The sequence below is a fragment of the Rhinatrema bivittatum genome, chromosome 19, assembly GCF_901001135.1.
Source record: "Rhinatrema bivittatum chromosome 19, aRhiBiv1.1, whole genome shotgun sequence".
Lineage (NCBI taxonomy): Eukaryota > Metazoa > Chordata > Amphibia > Gymnophiona > Rhinatrematidae > Rhinatrema > Rhinatrema bivittatum.
This window is the reverse complement of record NC_042633.1, coordinates 42406961-42422416: the sequence shown is the minus strand read 5'-3', so window position 1 is coordinate 42422416 and position 15456 is coordinate 42406961. Positions and strand designations below refer to the sequence as shown.

At 44.8% G+C, this 15456-nt stretch overlaps 1 long non-coding RNA gene across 1 annotated transcript; it reads right to left on the bottom strand.

Annotated features, from left to right (window-relative positions):
- Positions 1-3247: 3247 nt before the first annotated feature.
- Positions 3248-13155, bottom strand: LOC115080759. Its single transcript, XR_003853644.1, has 3 exons — positions 13005-13155; positions 11984-12201; positions 3248-3584 (listed from the first exon to the last, which is right to left on the bottom strand). It is a non-coding gene; the product is annotated as an uncharacterized LOC115080759 (long non-coding RNA).
- Positions 13156-15456: the final 2301 nt, after the last annotated feature.

Here is a 15456-nt window from a genome sequence, read left to right as displayed (position 1 = left end):
GGCCCCAACTCACCAGATGCCTCATAATCGGGCCGATTTAGTAAAATACGTGGGAGAGCTACTCCTGGGGGAATTCTGCAGAATTTTAAATTTTGCGCCAACTTTATATTGGTCAAACACAATTTACATGACAATATTTAATTACATTTTAAATTACAGAAATGTAAATATTTTGAGCATAATTTCCCTGGAAATTCACTGTACACATGTCCTTTCCATACACACAGCTCCTGCTATAGGCTCCCTCACTCTCTTGCACACATCCGCACATACAGGGCCCTCTCTTTTTCATTCACACCCACACAAAGCTGCCTTGCTCTCACACACAGGCTCCCTCTGTCTCTCTCATGCAGCCCGCTTCACTCCAGCTCTGTCTCACACATCCACAATCCCTTTACTCAGGCTCGCACCCTACCATACACACTACCCCTCTCTCATACACACGAGCTCCCACCATCTCACACATACGCACTCCTTCACAATCTCCTTATATAGGCTCCCTCTGAAACCCCCACTCCAGCATCCCCCACGCTCTCTTCACAGTCCTGCTCTCACACCCCCCCATGCTCTCTTACACAGTCCTGCTCTCACCCTCCCACACATTCTTTGTTACTGGCATTGCCACAGGACCCAAGCCCTTTGTGTCCAAGACTAAGGGGCCAGGCACCCCATGCGGACCTTCCAGGAGCAGAAAACAGCAGCGGAGACCCCGGGACGCCATGAACAGAGCTCATCTTGTGCACGCGCTCCGTTTTACGGTGAGGACAAAGGGCCAGGCCCGCCCAGCGCGGCACACGGGGGCCTTCCCTTTTCGCTGCAAACATTGCACTGTGCCTTCCTCTTCGCTGTGGAGCCTGTGCCGCAGGGATGTGCCCCCTTCTTGGCAGGCCAGGGGCTCAGGCCCTCTGCACATGCAGCTTCTCACTCCTTTATTAGTTTCCTGCTCTGTACTTAGCCCCGCCAGCCACTCAAAGAAAAATGTCCAACCTTGGTTCTGAAGAGCCACAAATGGGCCTAGTTTTTAGGAAAAGCCACAATGAGTACGCACGAGAGAGATCTGCCTGCAATGCCTTTGTGTGCCAGAATATCATATTTATGTGGATATCCCTGAAAACCCAAACGTCTTTGTGGCTGCTGAAGTCCAGAGTTGAGCCCCCCCTTGCGCTACAGATTCTCTGGGGCCAGTTTATTAAGCTGCATTCAGCAGGGCACAGTTTAACCCACAACTTTGTACACATTTTTTGCAGCACAGACAAAATGTGCACAAAACTGCGTCCTGCTTAGTGCCCCTAGCATGGAAATCGCCTGCGAACCAGGGCATTACCTTTTACCTTCCCCTGCAAAGGGATGCGCTGGCTTAACTGCCATTGCCTTAAATTTCCAGTGTTAAGCCCTGATCAGAGCTGCAGTAAAATTAGCTCATTCCACCTCCAATAGGAGTTACATTTCCAATCCGGCAAATTATAATTTTGAAATCACGTGGAATGCACATAAGCAATGTTTTCTGCTGCCCTGACCTCTCCCCAGTGATTTGGCAAAGCTGCTGGTGCTGTCCCTCTTCCTCTTGGATTATGCCCCATGCCCTCTCTTCCCCCTCCATTCTTACTCCATCAGGAATTACATTTTTTTTTTTAGTGCAAGCAGTAAGATTAATGCAGGGCTTACTACACTGACCCTTGTTTGCCACGGCAGCTGCTAGTGTCACTAGCATTCAGTGCCCAGGCTGAAGGATCAATGCATTAATGAACATAAGTGATTCGGCTCTCACTGACCTCAGACCATGCATTTCACTGATGCACGGAGCAGCACAGGCTGGGGGGAGCCCGAGCCCTGACATTCCCCGTCATCTTTCTACTAGAACAAGATAACATACAAGGTGCGCACATGTGCACCTTGTATGTTACACGCTACAAACCCACGCTACAAACCCAGACTCTGCCCTAGGGCAGCACAATGCAAGCTGCACACGCACAGGTAATGCAAACTTCTCTCCCACACACACAGCAGCTTTGCTCTGTGCTGAGATAAGTGAGGAGAGGGAAGTGAGGCAGCGCTCACACTCAATCTGTACTGTACACTGCTGGTTTTATAAACCGTGTGCGAGAGGGGGACCTGGTGACCACACTGCACCCAGATATTATTCACCAGGGGGAGGAGGGGATACAGTCTATACCCATCATAAAGCAGGCAGAACGGACAGAGAGGGTCCCTCTCCCTAGTGGGGAATGGAGGAGAAGGCAGCAGTAATAACCTGAGATTAGGAGGGCTCAGAGCCCAGGTGCCTGGTGGGTTAGGATAGGCACAGGCAGGCCCTGGTCTCAGCCTCAGCCTCTCATAACACAGGGAGTCAGGACATGCGCTCACTCATCCCCCCCCCAATAAATCAGGACAATTTTATTTTGGTATAAAGAGACCACAGTTTATTGAAAGTAACCAGAGCCCCCAACAATACAACATGGAAACCTTAACGATAACAAACCTGCCCACCCCTCCCCCTCACACCCCATAGTTAAAGCATTAACCCCCCCCCCCCCATCTCACTACCAGGGGCAAACCTGGCAAACCCAACCCAATGTCTGATCAATGGATCCCATTCCCCTCTGAACAAACCCTCTTGTACCCCCCCCCCCCCCCAAGCCCAACTGGGATGCACCCAAACCCCCCTTCCCTGTGTCACCCATTTCCCAATTTGCTTATTCACTCGGGAACCCCCGACTTCCATAAAACCCTCAGCCTTGCACCAAAGTCGCACAATGATGTCCGAGCAGCCTAATGTGATTCTCAGCCAACAAATGAGTATTTGAGACAAATCCTTCTTGACACAGGTCACCCACTCCCTGCAAGACCCCCCCCCCCCCCCTAGGTGAATCACCAGAATATGCACCCCCCAGGAACGGTAACAGCTCCTCCCCTTCCATTCCTCGTTTGCTGAACCAGGGCGACCTTCATTCTATGTTTTTATATAACAAAGTTTGACGCAAGCCTTCACTTCAGTTTACAAACTTAACTCCTCACAACGCACGTTATAACAATTAACAGATAAACTTAACTCACAGTAACAGGGTAATATTCTGTTTTACTGATGGTGGGAGGGTCCTATGTAACTTTACTACCTGGTAAGGTAAGTATTGGTTACTGTTAGACAATGGTAAATATGCATTTGTCTGAATTGTTTGGTGCATAGGTTTATCATCTTGACCTGTAGCGTTGGTGAGGACGTTTGTTAACCGATGCCTTCGTTGTAGGTTTGTTGAAATAGCCATGGTTTTAAGTTGTTTTTTGAATAAGTTGGTGTCATCTTGAAGCATTAGGTTTTCAGGTACCGAGCTCCATAGGCGAGGTCCGGCTACTGAAGCTGCTCCCTCTCTGATTGTAGTGAGGCTCGTAGTTGTTACTGATGGGAGGGCGAGCAGAGCTTTAGTGGTTGATCTGGTGCTGTGGGATATGGTTTTGGAATATCGTATTTAAACATTCCAGCTCTCGGGGTCGAGGTGCGCGACCTACGGCCGTCTCAGTGCCCAATGAACGAAAGAACAGCCCAGAGTTCAGATGCAGCCTCGCCTCCTAGGCCACCCTGAAGAGCTCTGCAATAGAAGAAAATACCAATCAATAACCCTTCACCCCAGCGTTTCCCTCGTGCCCTTTAGATTGTCGCAGGCTGGTGCTCGTATTTATTATTTTCCTTTTTTTGTTTTTAAACCCTCACATAAGACAGAAATGCCTTGGACTTCCACCTCCCTCTATCCTGTGCGCCCGCACCGGATATACCACATCCCGGCGGCCGAGACTGCTGCCCCGATGCTGAAAGAACGCGAACGATAATCTTTGGCTTCCCTCCCCGGCGCGCTCACCCCCATACAGAGCCCTCTGGGGAAAAACTGAAACCGGGTTAAAGGGCACCCGTTCCCAGGAACCAGAAAGGACCCGAGAACTAACGGGCACCTCCTCAGGTACTGCTTCAGGGTACGGACCGGGCAAACCCATGCAGGGGTAGTGGAGAAGGAGCCCGACGAGCCGCCCTTTACCTTTCTGATCCGTTTCCAGTTGATAAGAGCAACAAGTTGTGGGCAATGCGGCACTGTCTGCGACAGCTTGGAAACCATGTCAGCTGTAGAGGAGCATCCTCAATACACCAATCTCATTACAGGCAAGGTTGAGAGCCCGGACACAGTGGAAGGGACGGCTCGTCGGGGACATCCCATATCACTAACTTCCCCATTTGTTTCATAATATCAAATCCCCGGCGGGCTTATCCAAGAAAGCCTTCACTACGTGGAAATCTCTGGCTAGGATACTGATGGGGCAATTTATGCAGCAGGGGAACATTAAGTCTCTAGACAATACAGGAATCGCATCTCTCCATCTCCTTTAAACTTTTGGAATGTGCCCAGATTTAATGTTTTCTGCGTATGCACTTACCTTCATATATGGTGGAGTTGTCCGGTAGTTAACTTATATTGGGACAGAACGGTGGAGTGGATCACCCAACGTTTTGGAGCACAAACTACTCCAGACTTTCAGAACGTGCTTTTAGGGGAACCTTTGAGGGGACTGACAGCTCACTAGCAACAATGTCAACAAATACATAAGAGCGGCTCGTTTAGAAATTGCCTGCAAAAGGAAACGTACAGACCCCCGTTCCCTGCAAATTATACGTCAACTACATAAACCATAGGAGTTAGAACATATTACAGCTATACACTACAATTTGAATCTGTTTATCAGGATGTCAGGGGACCAATACTATCCTGGTGTAGGACTCATAACAGTAGATAGGGTTCACATTCTAATAGTGTCATCTAGTTCGAGTGAGTATTAAAAGGTGAACCCTATCACAGGATGTCTGTTTTAAAAACTGGCTCTGTGTTACCTATAAAAAAGGAAGAGAGCAACTGCCAACACAGCCTGACAGGAGACCCTGTATCTATTCCTGTATAATGTTACCTATAACAATGGAAGAGACCCTCCATCTATTCCTGTATAATGTTACCTATAAGAATGGAAGAGACCCTCCATCTATTCCTGTATAATGTTCCCTATAAGAATGGAAGACCCTGCATCTATTCCTGTAAAATGTTACCTATAAGAACGGAAGAGAGCCTGCATCTATTCCTGTATAATGTTACCTATAACAATGGAAGAGACCCTGCATCTATTCCTGTATAATGTTACCTATGAGAATGGAAGAGACCCTGCATCTATTCCTATATAATATTACCTATAAGAAAGGAAGAGACCCTGCATCTATTCCTATATAATATTACCTATAAGAAAGGAAGAGACCCTGCATCTATTCCTATATAATATTACCTATAAGAACGGAAGAGAGCCTGCATCTATTCCTGTATAATGTTACCTATGAGAATGGAAGAGACCCTGCATCTATTCCTATATAATATTACCTATAAGAAAGGAAGAGACCCTGCATCTATTCCTATATAATATTACCTATAAGAAAGGAAGAGACCCTGCATCTATTCCTGTATAATGTTACCTATAAGAATGGAAGAGACCCTGCATCTATTCCTATATAATATTACCTATAAGAAAGGAAGAGACCCTGCATCTATTCCTGTATAATGTTACCTATGAGAATGGAAGAGACCCTGCATCTATTCCTATATAATATTACCTATAAGAAAGGAAGAGACCCTGCATCTATTCCTGTATAATGTTACCTATAACAATGGAAGAGACCCTCCATCTATTCCTGTATAATGTTACCTATAAGAATGAAAGACCCTGCATCTATTCCTGTATAATGTTACCTATAAGAACCGAAGAGACCCTGCATAATGTTACCTATAAGAACGGAAGAGAGCCTGCATCTATTCCTGTATAATGTTACCTATAAGAATGGAACAGACCCTACATCTATTCCTGTATAATGTTACCTATAAGAAAGCAAGAGAAACCTGCATCTATTCCTGTATAATGTTACCTATAAGAAAGGAAGAGACCCTACATCTATTCCTGTATAATGTTACCTATAAGAATGGAAGAGAGCCTGCATCTATTCCTGTATAATGTTACCTATAAGAAAGGAAGAGACCCTACATCTATTCCTGTATAATGTTACCTATAAGAATGGAAGAGAGCCAGCATCTATTCCTGTATAATGTTACCTGTAAGAAAGGAAGAGACCCTACATCTATTCCTGTATAATGTTACCTATAAGAATGGAAGAGAGCCTGCATCTATTCCTGTATAATGTTACCTATAAGCAAGCAAGAGAAACCCTGCATCTATTCCTTAATGTTACCTATAAGAACGGAAGAGACCCTGCATCTATTCCTGTATAATGTTACCTATAAGAAAGTAAGAGACCCTACATCTATTCCTGTATAATGTTACCTATAAGAAAGCAAGAGAAACCTGCATCTATTCCTGTATAATGTTACCTATAAGAAAGAAAGAGAACTGCTGCCAACACAGCCTGACAGGAGAGACCCTGTATCTATTCCTGTATAATGTTACCTATAAGAAAGGAAGAGACCCTGCATCTATTCCTGTATAATGTTACCTATAAGAAAGCAAGAGACCGCATCTATTCCTGTATAATATTACCTATAAGAAAGCAAGAGAAACCTGCATCTATTCCTGTATAATGTTACCTCTAAGAAAGCAAGAGAAACCTACATCTATTCCTGTATAATGTTACCTATAAGAAAGAAAGAGACCCTGCATCTATTCCTGTATAATGTTACCTATAAAAATGGAAGAGACCCTGCATCTATTCCTGTATAATGTTACCTATATGAAAGGAAGAGACCGCATCTATTCCTGTATAATGTTACCTATAAGAAAGCAAGAGAAACCTGTATCTATTCCTGTATAATGTTACCTATAAGAAAGCAAGAGAAACCTGCATCTATTCCTGTATAATGTTACCTATAAGCAAGCAAGAGACCTGCTGCCAACACAGCCTGATACGAGAGACCCTGCATCTATTCCTGTATAATGTTACCTATAAGAAAGCAAGAGAAACCTGCATCTATTCCTGTATAATGTTACCTATAAGAAAGCAAGAGAAACCTGCATCTATTCCTGTATAATGTAACCTATAAGAAAGCAAGAGGAACCTGCATCTATTCCTGTATAATGTAACCTATAAGAAAGCAAGAGGAACCTGCATCTATTCCTGTATAATGTTACCTATAAGAACAGAAGAGACCCTGCATCTATTCCTGTATAATGTTACCTGTAAGAAAGCAAGAGAAACCTGCATCTATTCCTGTATAATGTTACCTATAAGAAAGCAAGAGAAACCTGCATCTATTCCTGATAATGTTACCTATAAGAAAGCAAGAGAAACCTGCATCTATTCCTGTATAATGTAACCTATAAGAAAGCAAGAGAAACCTGCATCTATTCCTGTATAATGTAACCTATAAGAAAGCAAGAGAAACCTGCATCTATTCCTGTATAATGTTACCTATAAGAACAGAAGAGACACCTGCATCTATTCCTGTATAATGTTACCTATAAGAATGGAAGAGACCCTGCATCTATTCCTCTATAATGTTACCTGTAAGAAAGGAAGAGACCTTGCATCTATTCCTGTATAATGTTACCTATAAGAACAGAAGAGACACCTGCATCTATTCCTGTATAATGTTACCTATAAGAATGGAAGAGACCTTGCATCTATTCCTGTATAATGTTACCTATAAGAAAGCAAGAGAAACCTGCATCTATTCCTGTATAATGTTACCTATAAGAAAGCAAGAGAAACCTGCATCTATTCCTGTATAATGTAACCTATAAGAAAGCAAGAGAAACCTGCATCTATTCCTGTATAATGTTACCTATAAGAACGGAAGAGACCCTGCATCTATTCCTGTATAATGTTACCTATAAGAAAGGAAGAGACCCTGCATCTATTCCTGTAATGTTACCTATAAGAACGGAAGAGACCCTGCATCTATTCCTGTATAATGTTACCTATAAGAACAGAAGAGACCCTGCATCTATTCCTGTATAATGTTACCTATAAGAATGGAAGAGACCCTGCATCTATTCCTGTATAATGTTACCTATAAGAAAGGAAGAGAGCCTGCATCTATTCCTGTATAATGTTACCTATAAGAACAGAAGAGACCCTGCATCTATTCCTGTATAATGTTACCTATAAGAAAGGAAGAGACCCTGCATCTATTCCTGTAATGTTACCTATAAGAACGGAAGAGACCCTGCATCTATTCCTGTATAATGTTACCTATAAGAAAGGAAGAGACCCTGCATCTATTCCTGTAATGTTACCTATAAGAACGGAAGAGACCCTGCATCTATTCCTGTATAATGTTACCTATAAGAACAGAAGAGACCCTGCATCTATTCCTGTATAATGTTACCTATAAGAACAGAAGAGACCCTGCATCTATTCCTGTATATTCTTACCTATAAGAAAGGAAGAGAGCCTGCATCCATTCCTGTATAATGTTACCTATAAGAAAGCAAGAGAAACCTGCATCTATTCCTGTATAATGTTACCTATAAGCAAGCAAGAGAACTGCTGCCAACACAGCCTGATACGAGAGACCCTGCATCAATTCCTGTATAATGTTACCTATAAGAAAGCAAGAGACCTTGCATCTATTCCTGTATAATGTTACCTATAAGAAAGGAAGAGACCCTGCATCTATTCCTGTATAATGTTACCTATAAGAAAGGAAGAGACCTTGCATCTATTCCTGTATAATGTTACCTATAAGAAAGGAAGAGACCCTGCATCTATTCCTGTATAATGTTACCTATAAGCAAGCAAGAGAACTGCTGCCAACACAGGCTGACAGGAGAGACCCTGCATCTGTTCCTGTATAATGTTACCTATAAGAATGGAAGAGAGCCTGCATCTATTCCTGTATAATGTTACCTATAAGAATGGAAGAGAGCCTGCATCTATTCCTGTATAATGTTACCTATAAGAATGGGAGAGCCTGCATCTATTCCTGTATAATGTTACCTATAAGAATGGAAGAGAGCCTGCATCTATTCCTGTATAATGTTACCTATAAGAATGGAAGAGACCCTGCATCTATTCCTGTAAAATGTTACCTATGAGGAAGAGAACTGCTGCCAACACAGCCTGACAGGAAAGACCCTGTATCTATTCCTGTATAATGTTACCTATAAGAATGGTAGAGAACCCGGCATCTATTCCTGTATAATGTTACCTATAAGAAAGGAAGAGACCCTGCATCTATTCCTGTATAATGTTACCTATAAGAAAGGAAGAGACCCTGCATCTATTCCTGTATAATGTTACCTATAAGAAAGGAAGAGACCCTGCATCTATTCCTGTATAATGTTACCTATAAGAAAGGAAGAGAGCCTGCACCTATTCCTGTATAATGTTACCTATAAGAAAGGAAGAGACCCTGCATCTATTCCTGTATAATGTTACCTATAAGAAAGGAAGAGACCCTGTATCTATTCCTGTATAATGTTACCTATAAGAAAGGAAGAGACCCTGCATCTATTCCTGTATAATGTTACCTATAAGAAAAGAAGAGAACTGCTGCCAACACAGCCTGACAGGAGAGACCCTGCATCTATTCCTGTATAATGTTACCTATAAGAAAGGAAGAGAACTGCTGCCAACACAGCCTGACAGGAGAGACCCTGCATCTATTCCTGTATAATGTTACCTATAAGAAAAGAAGAGAACTGCTGCCAACACAGCCTGACAGGAGAGACCCTGCATCTATTCCTGTATAATGTTACCTATAAGAAAGGAAGAGAACTGCTGCCAACACAGCCTGACAGGAGAGACCCTGCATCTATTCCTGTATAATGTTACCTATAAGAAAGGTAGAGACCTTGCATCTATTCCTGTATAATGTTACCTATAAGAAAGGAAGAGAACTGCTGCCATTACAGCCTAACAGGAGAGACCCTGCATCTATTAATGTATAATGTTACCTATAAGAATGGAAGAGACCCTGCATCAATTCCTGTATAATGTTACCTATAAGAAAGGAAGAGAACTGCTGCCATTACAGCCTAACAGGAGAGACCCTGCATCTATTAATGTATAATGTTACCTATAAGAATGGAAGAGACCCTGCATCAATTCCTGTATAATGTTACCTATAAGAATGGAAGAGAGCCTGCATCTATTCCTGTATAATGTTACCTATAAAAGGAAGAGAGCCTGCATCTATTCCTGTATAATGTTACCTATAAGAATGGAAGAAACCCTGCATTTATTTCTGTATAAAGTTACCTATAAGAAAGGAAGAGAGCCTGCATCTATTTTTGTATAATGTTACCTATAAGAATGGAAGAGACCCTGCATTTATTTCTGTATAAAGTTACCTATAAGAAAGGAAGAGAGCCTGCATCTATTCCTGTATAATGTTACCTATAAAAGGAAGAGAGCCTGCATCTATTCCTGTATAATGTTACCTATAAGAATGGAAGAAACCCTGCATTTATTTCTGTATAAAGTTACCTATAAGAAAGGAAGAGAGCCTGCATCTATTTTTGTAAAATGTTGCCTATTAGGGATAAAAGTGCTGCCAAAACAGTGGAGACTCCTGCGCCTCTATTCCGTCTCCTCAGGAATTACAAAGCACTATGTAAAGGGGAGAACAATAACCAGAGAGCATACAAGTAAGTCAATACAATAAAATGGCAGCTAGTTTGGTTAAATTAAACTATTAACCAGTCTTTCCAGGAGCATAGAAAGTTCCTAATCAGGGTGAGAACTGTTGATAGAGGAAGACACTGAAATCTTCCTGGAAACAAGTGTTGAGAGCTGCAATGGATCCAACAATCTTAACACATTGCACAGAGGACGCAGCACAGATGCAGCTGCCATTTGGTTCATTTGAGGGCTAAGTAACAGATTGATGCTTTTCTAAGTAGAGCGAGACACAGTGGAACTATTCATATCATAAATTTAAATAAAAAAGATCAAAGAGTAATTCCCACTCAGCATCCAGTGATAGTCGAACCAATAAAGCTGCCGTAAAAGAAAAATCTGAATTTGACTTTTCCTACGTTTTGTAATCAGTAGGATTTAAGGAGGAAAACGCTTGCTTCCCACATTCAGTCTTCTTTCCCTGAGGAAGATAAAACATTTGAGAAATGGGAGGAAAAGATTCAGTAGGGAGCTCAAGAGTTCCAGGCTTGTAATCTCTAAACCTCTCACTGGCAGGCTAAACATTTTATCCGGCTAAAAAGATACCCACCTACGTGAGGGGCAGGACAGGCACATTGTGGACGACAGCCACATATCTGGCTAACCTACACCTAGATTTATCAAGCTACTATAAATATCGTGCAAACAGGATCTGTGATAAAAACGGGGGCGTGGTTAAGCTAATTTTCCTGTTACCTCATTGCATACGCATCTTCCCCAATGAGCAATAATCACACGCTGCATAATCCGCTGCAGGTGCTTTACCCACCAAAATTCTTTTTATCATAGCGGCTCGGCCTGCTCGCAAGAGGTTCACATCTAAGTTAACTAGTTATACCACTGTAAGAGAGGGCATTATGACCTTGAGGTGAGAGGTAGGTTGTGGGGGGGCTGTTTTATGTGCACAGTCATAGGTAGAAGCAGCACAGCTACCAGTGAAGATTGTGATTTGGAGTGATGAAAGGTAAATTAGATTTATACAATGTACTCTCTATCTGGCTTGATTGCAGCATGCCAGAGAGTGCATCAAGCTTGGGAAAGATAATTGTACAAATCTGCTCTTTTACCTTTCATCACTCCAAATGACAGCAAAATCTTCACTGATGGGAGCTGTGCTGTTCCTATCTATCACTTTGCATGTGAAACAGCCCCTCAGACCTCACCAAGTCAGCTCAATAAATGTGTCTGGCTAACTTCTGCAGCCAGATAGGAACATGAGGTTCCTATATTCAGCTGCTATGTCAATAGGTTTTATCTACATTAAGTGCACTTCACAGGTAAATAACTTTAGAAAACTGCTCACATAGCATTCTTACACTGACATGCTCAATTCACCTGTAAATGTTGATTTTAGAGCTTGAATGGTGATCTTTGCAGCAGTGATGGGGTATTTTAGTGCAGATGAACATGTGTAATGCAATCTGGTCAGGCCTCACATAGCTAATCCTCGCTCCTTTTACCCCAGTACTGTATGAGCTTTCCAGACCAATCAGCTCCCTTCTTCTAAAGACGTGACCTGGATGCTCTCCAAAGCTCATGTAGAATGATAATTCCTGTGTTGGTCCAAGAAAAGGTGTCACAGCTTAGGAAAAAGGCTATTCAGGACTAGAACACTACTTGTTCAAATAACCAGCCTTTGTAGGCTTGCAACACCTGGCACACAAGCTAAAGAATAAAGTGTCAGAGCCCTACCAAGTGCTCATAACCTTCTTTAGCTTGCAAGACCTGGCACACAACTTAACACTGCTAGAGGACACATCAGGCCCTGCCTCACACTGGCTGCAGGAGTCTAACCCTCTGCCAAAGGTCCCAGGTCCACCAGCAGAGATGAAGCATTTTAAGCAGGGCTCTGGCAGGTCTGATTTGTTCTCTAACACTATATTAAGTTTCCTCTCAACTCTTGTCAGCCCCTGTCCATCTGATTGACTCCACTGCTCTATTTTCCAAACTGGCTCCCTGGCTTCAAACACTCCCAGGAACATCAAAAGTCCAAAGGCTCTCAGTTATAAAATTTCTCCACTGGTTCCCCTTGCGGGATTCAAACCCTCATTGGGCTGGCAGGGAGACACCAAGCCCAACCAGTGAGTGCTGAGCCTGGCTTCTCCCCTTGAAGCTTCCTCTATTTCACAGACCTCACCTCTCCCTGCCACAAGTCCCAACAAACCAAAAAAAAAAAAAATGTCCTAAAACAGGCCAGCAAAGAATTTAAGTGCAGCCCTGCTGGCCTCTGCCTCCTCCCTCCTATCTCTGCTCTCTACCACACTCCCCAGAAATACCTCCACCCAATTGGCAGCCTTGGAAATAGTTCATTAGCAATAAAGAAAAAAAAGGGAAGGTTTTGAATCTGCACACTCACCTTCTCTGGTACCAGGGTTTCAGTCCTTTCTCCCACAGTAAAGCAGTCCTCAGCAGCATCAGGCAGCCAGGTCCCACTCCCTCCTCTCCAGTATCTGGAAAGAGACTTGAAATGCTTCGTGTTGGCTCCTTTTTTTATAGGATGGAGACTCCGCCCCTGCTGGCCAGGGATTGGTTCCCCAGGCCCCACCCTCTTCCTTCCCCTCCCCTGCTGGCCAGGGATTGGTTCCCCAGGCCCCACCCTCTCCCTCCCACACCTGTGTCTCAGGTTTCTCCGATGCTTCAGGGGGAAGGAACCAGCCCGACTGACTCTGTGTCACCTGGTATTTCTTCCCTCTTTCCCTGCAGATTTTTGGTTCCGGGGAGTTTTTGTTTCTGGGGTTTTGACCTACCTCCCTGCACTGTATACTGACCCCGTCACACACCTCCCCACTTGTTCAGGAGTCTTGCCCTACCCCCTCCCTGAACAGGAAGTCAGCATTTCCATGTTTCTTTCCCATAAACTTTTTCCTTTCAAAATCCCACCAGCCCCTTCCTGATTCTTGTGATCCCATCTTGCCTCCCCCTCCACCTCCGTAAAGATATCTTTACCAGGAGCACCACAGCCTCCCAGGATCCACCGGTGGCTCAGGGCTCAGAAGGAGCCATTTATAAGCCACACGGTTCACATTCAGCCTCTGTTTTATTTAAACACACTTCTGTGTGATTTTTATTACAATAAACTTTTTTTTATCAGGAAAACAGTCACAATGTCTCTATCCATCATAATTCAGTCATCAGCCGATACAAGGTACAGAGCAATATCCCCAGCCCTTCCTTTATTCCCTCGCCCCGGAGAATGCTCGGATTTCCCCTTCTGCTAGGGCTTCCCTATAGTTGTAAAGGATCCAGCCTGTTTCTCCATATTGCAGCCGGGGACAGAGGCTCCGGGGTTTTTAACCCTCTTTCCACGACTCTCTTGTATTACACCCTCCAGGGATTAACAGATCCTCGCCCGCAATCACAAGAATGAAATGTTCTCTCTTAAAATAAAAGAATCTTTCTAACGCAGAGCTGTGTGTGAGGGTCTCAGTACTGGAATAGCAGGAGATGCTGCAGGGCAGGAGTGAGGTGCATTGGCAGAGCTGTGTGTGAGGGTCTCAGTACTGGAATAGCAGGAGGTGCTGCAGGGCAGGAGTGAGGTGCATTGGCAGAGCTGTGTGTGTGAGGGTCTCAGTACTGGAATAGCAGGGAGGTGCTGCAGGGCAGGAGTGAGGTGCATTGGCAGAGCTGTGTGTGTGAGGGTCTCAGTACTGGAATAGCAGGAGGTGCTGCAGGGCAGGAGTGAGGTGCATTGGCAGAGCTGTGTGTGAGGGTCTCAGTACTGGAATAGCAGGAGGTGCTGCAGGGCAGGAGTGAGGTGCATTGGCAGAGCTGTGTGTGAGGGTCTCAGTACTGGAATAGCAGGGGGTGCTGCAGGGCAGGAGTGAGGTGCATTGGCAGAGCTGTGTGTGTGAGGGTCTCAGTACTGGAATAGCAGGGGGTGCTGCAGGGCAGGAGTGAGGTGCATTGGCAGAGCTGTGTGTGTGAGGGTCTCAGTACTGGAATAGCAGGAGGTGCTGCAGGGCAGGAGTGAGGTGCATTGGCAGAGCTGTGTGAGGGTCTCAGTACTGGAATAGCAGGGGGTGCTGCAGGGCAGGAGTGAGGTGCATTGGCAGAGCTGTGTGTGAGGGACTCAGTACTGGAATAGTAGGGGGTGCTCCAGGGCAGGAGTGAGGTGCATTGGTAGAGCTGTGTGAGGGTCTCAGTACTGGAATAGCAGGAGGTGCTGCAGGGCAGGAGTGAGGTGCATTGGTAGAGCTGTGTGTGAGGGTCTCAGTACTAGAATAGCAGGAGGTGCTGCAGGGCAGGAGTGAGGTGCATTGGCAGAGCTGTGTGTGAGGGTCTCAGTACTGGAATAGCAGGAGGTGCTGCAGGGCAGGAGTGAGGTGCATTGGCAGAGCTGTGTGTGAGGGTCTCAGTACTGGAATAGCAGGAGGTGCTGCAGGGCAGGAGTGAGGTGCATTGGCAGAGCTGTGTGTGTGAGGGTCTCAGTACTGGAATAGCAGGAGGTGCTGCAGGGCAGGAGTGAGGTGCATTGGCAGAGCTGTGTGTGAGGGTCTCAGTACTGGAATAGCAGGGGGTGCTCCAGGGCAGGAGTGAGGTGCATTGGCAGAGCTGTGTGTGAGGGCCTCAGTACTGGAATAGCAGGAGGTGCTGCAGGGCAGGAGTGAGGTGCATTGGCAGAGCTGTGTCTGAGGGTCTCAGTACTGGAATAGCAGGAGGTGCTGCAGGGCAGGAGTGAGGTGCATTGGCAGAGCTGTGTGTGTGAGGGTCTCAGTACTGGAATAGCAGGAGGTGCTGCAGGGCAGGAGTGAGGTGCATTGGCAGAGCTGTGTGTGAGGGTCTCAGTACTGGAATAGCAGGAGGTGCTG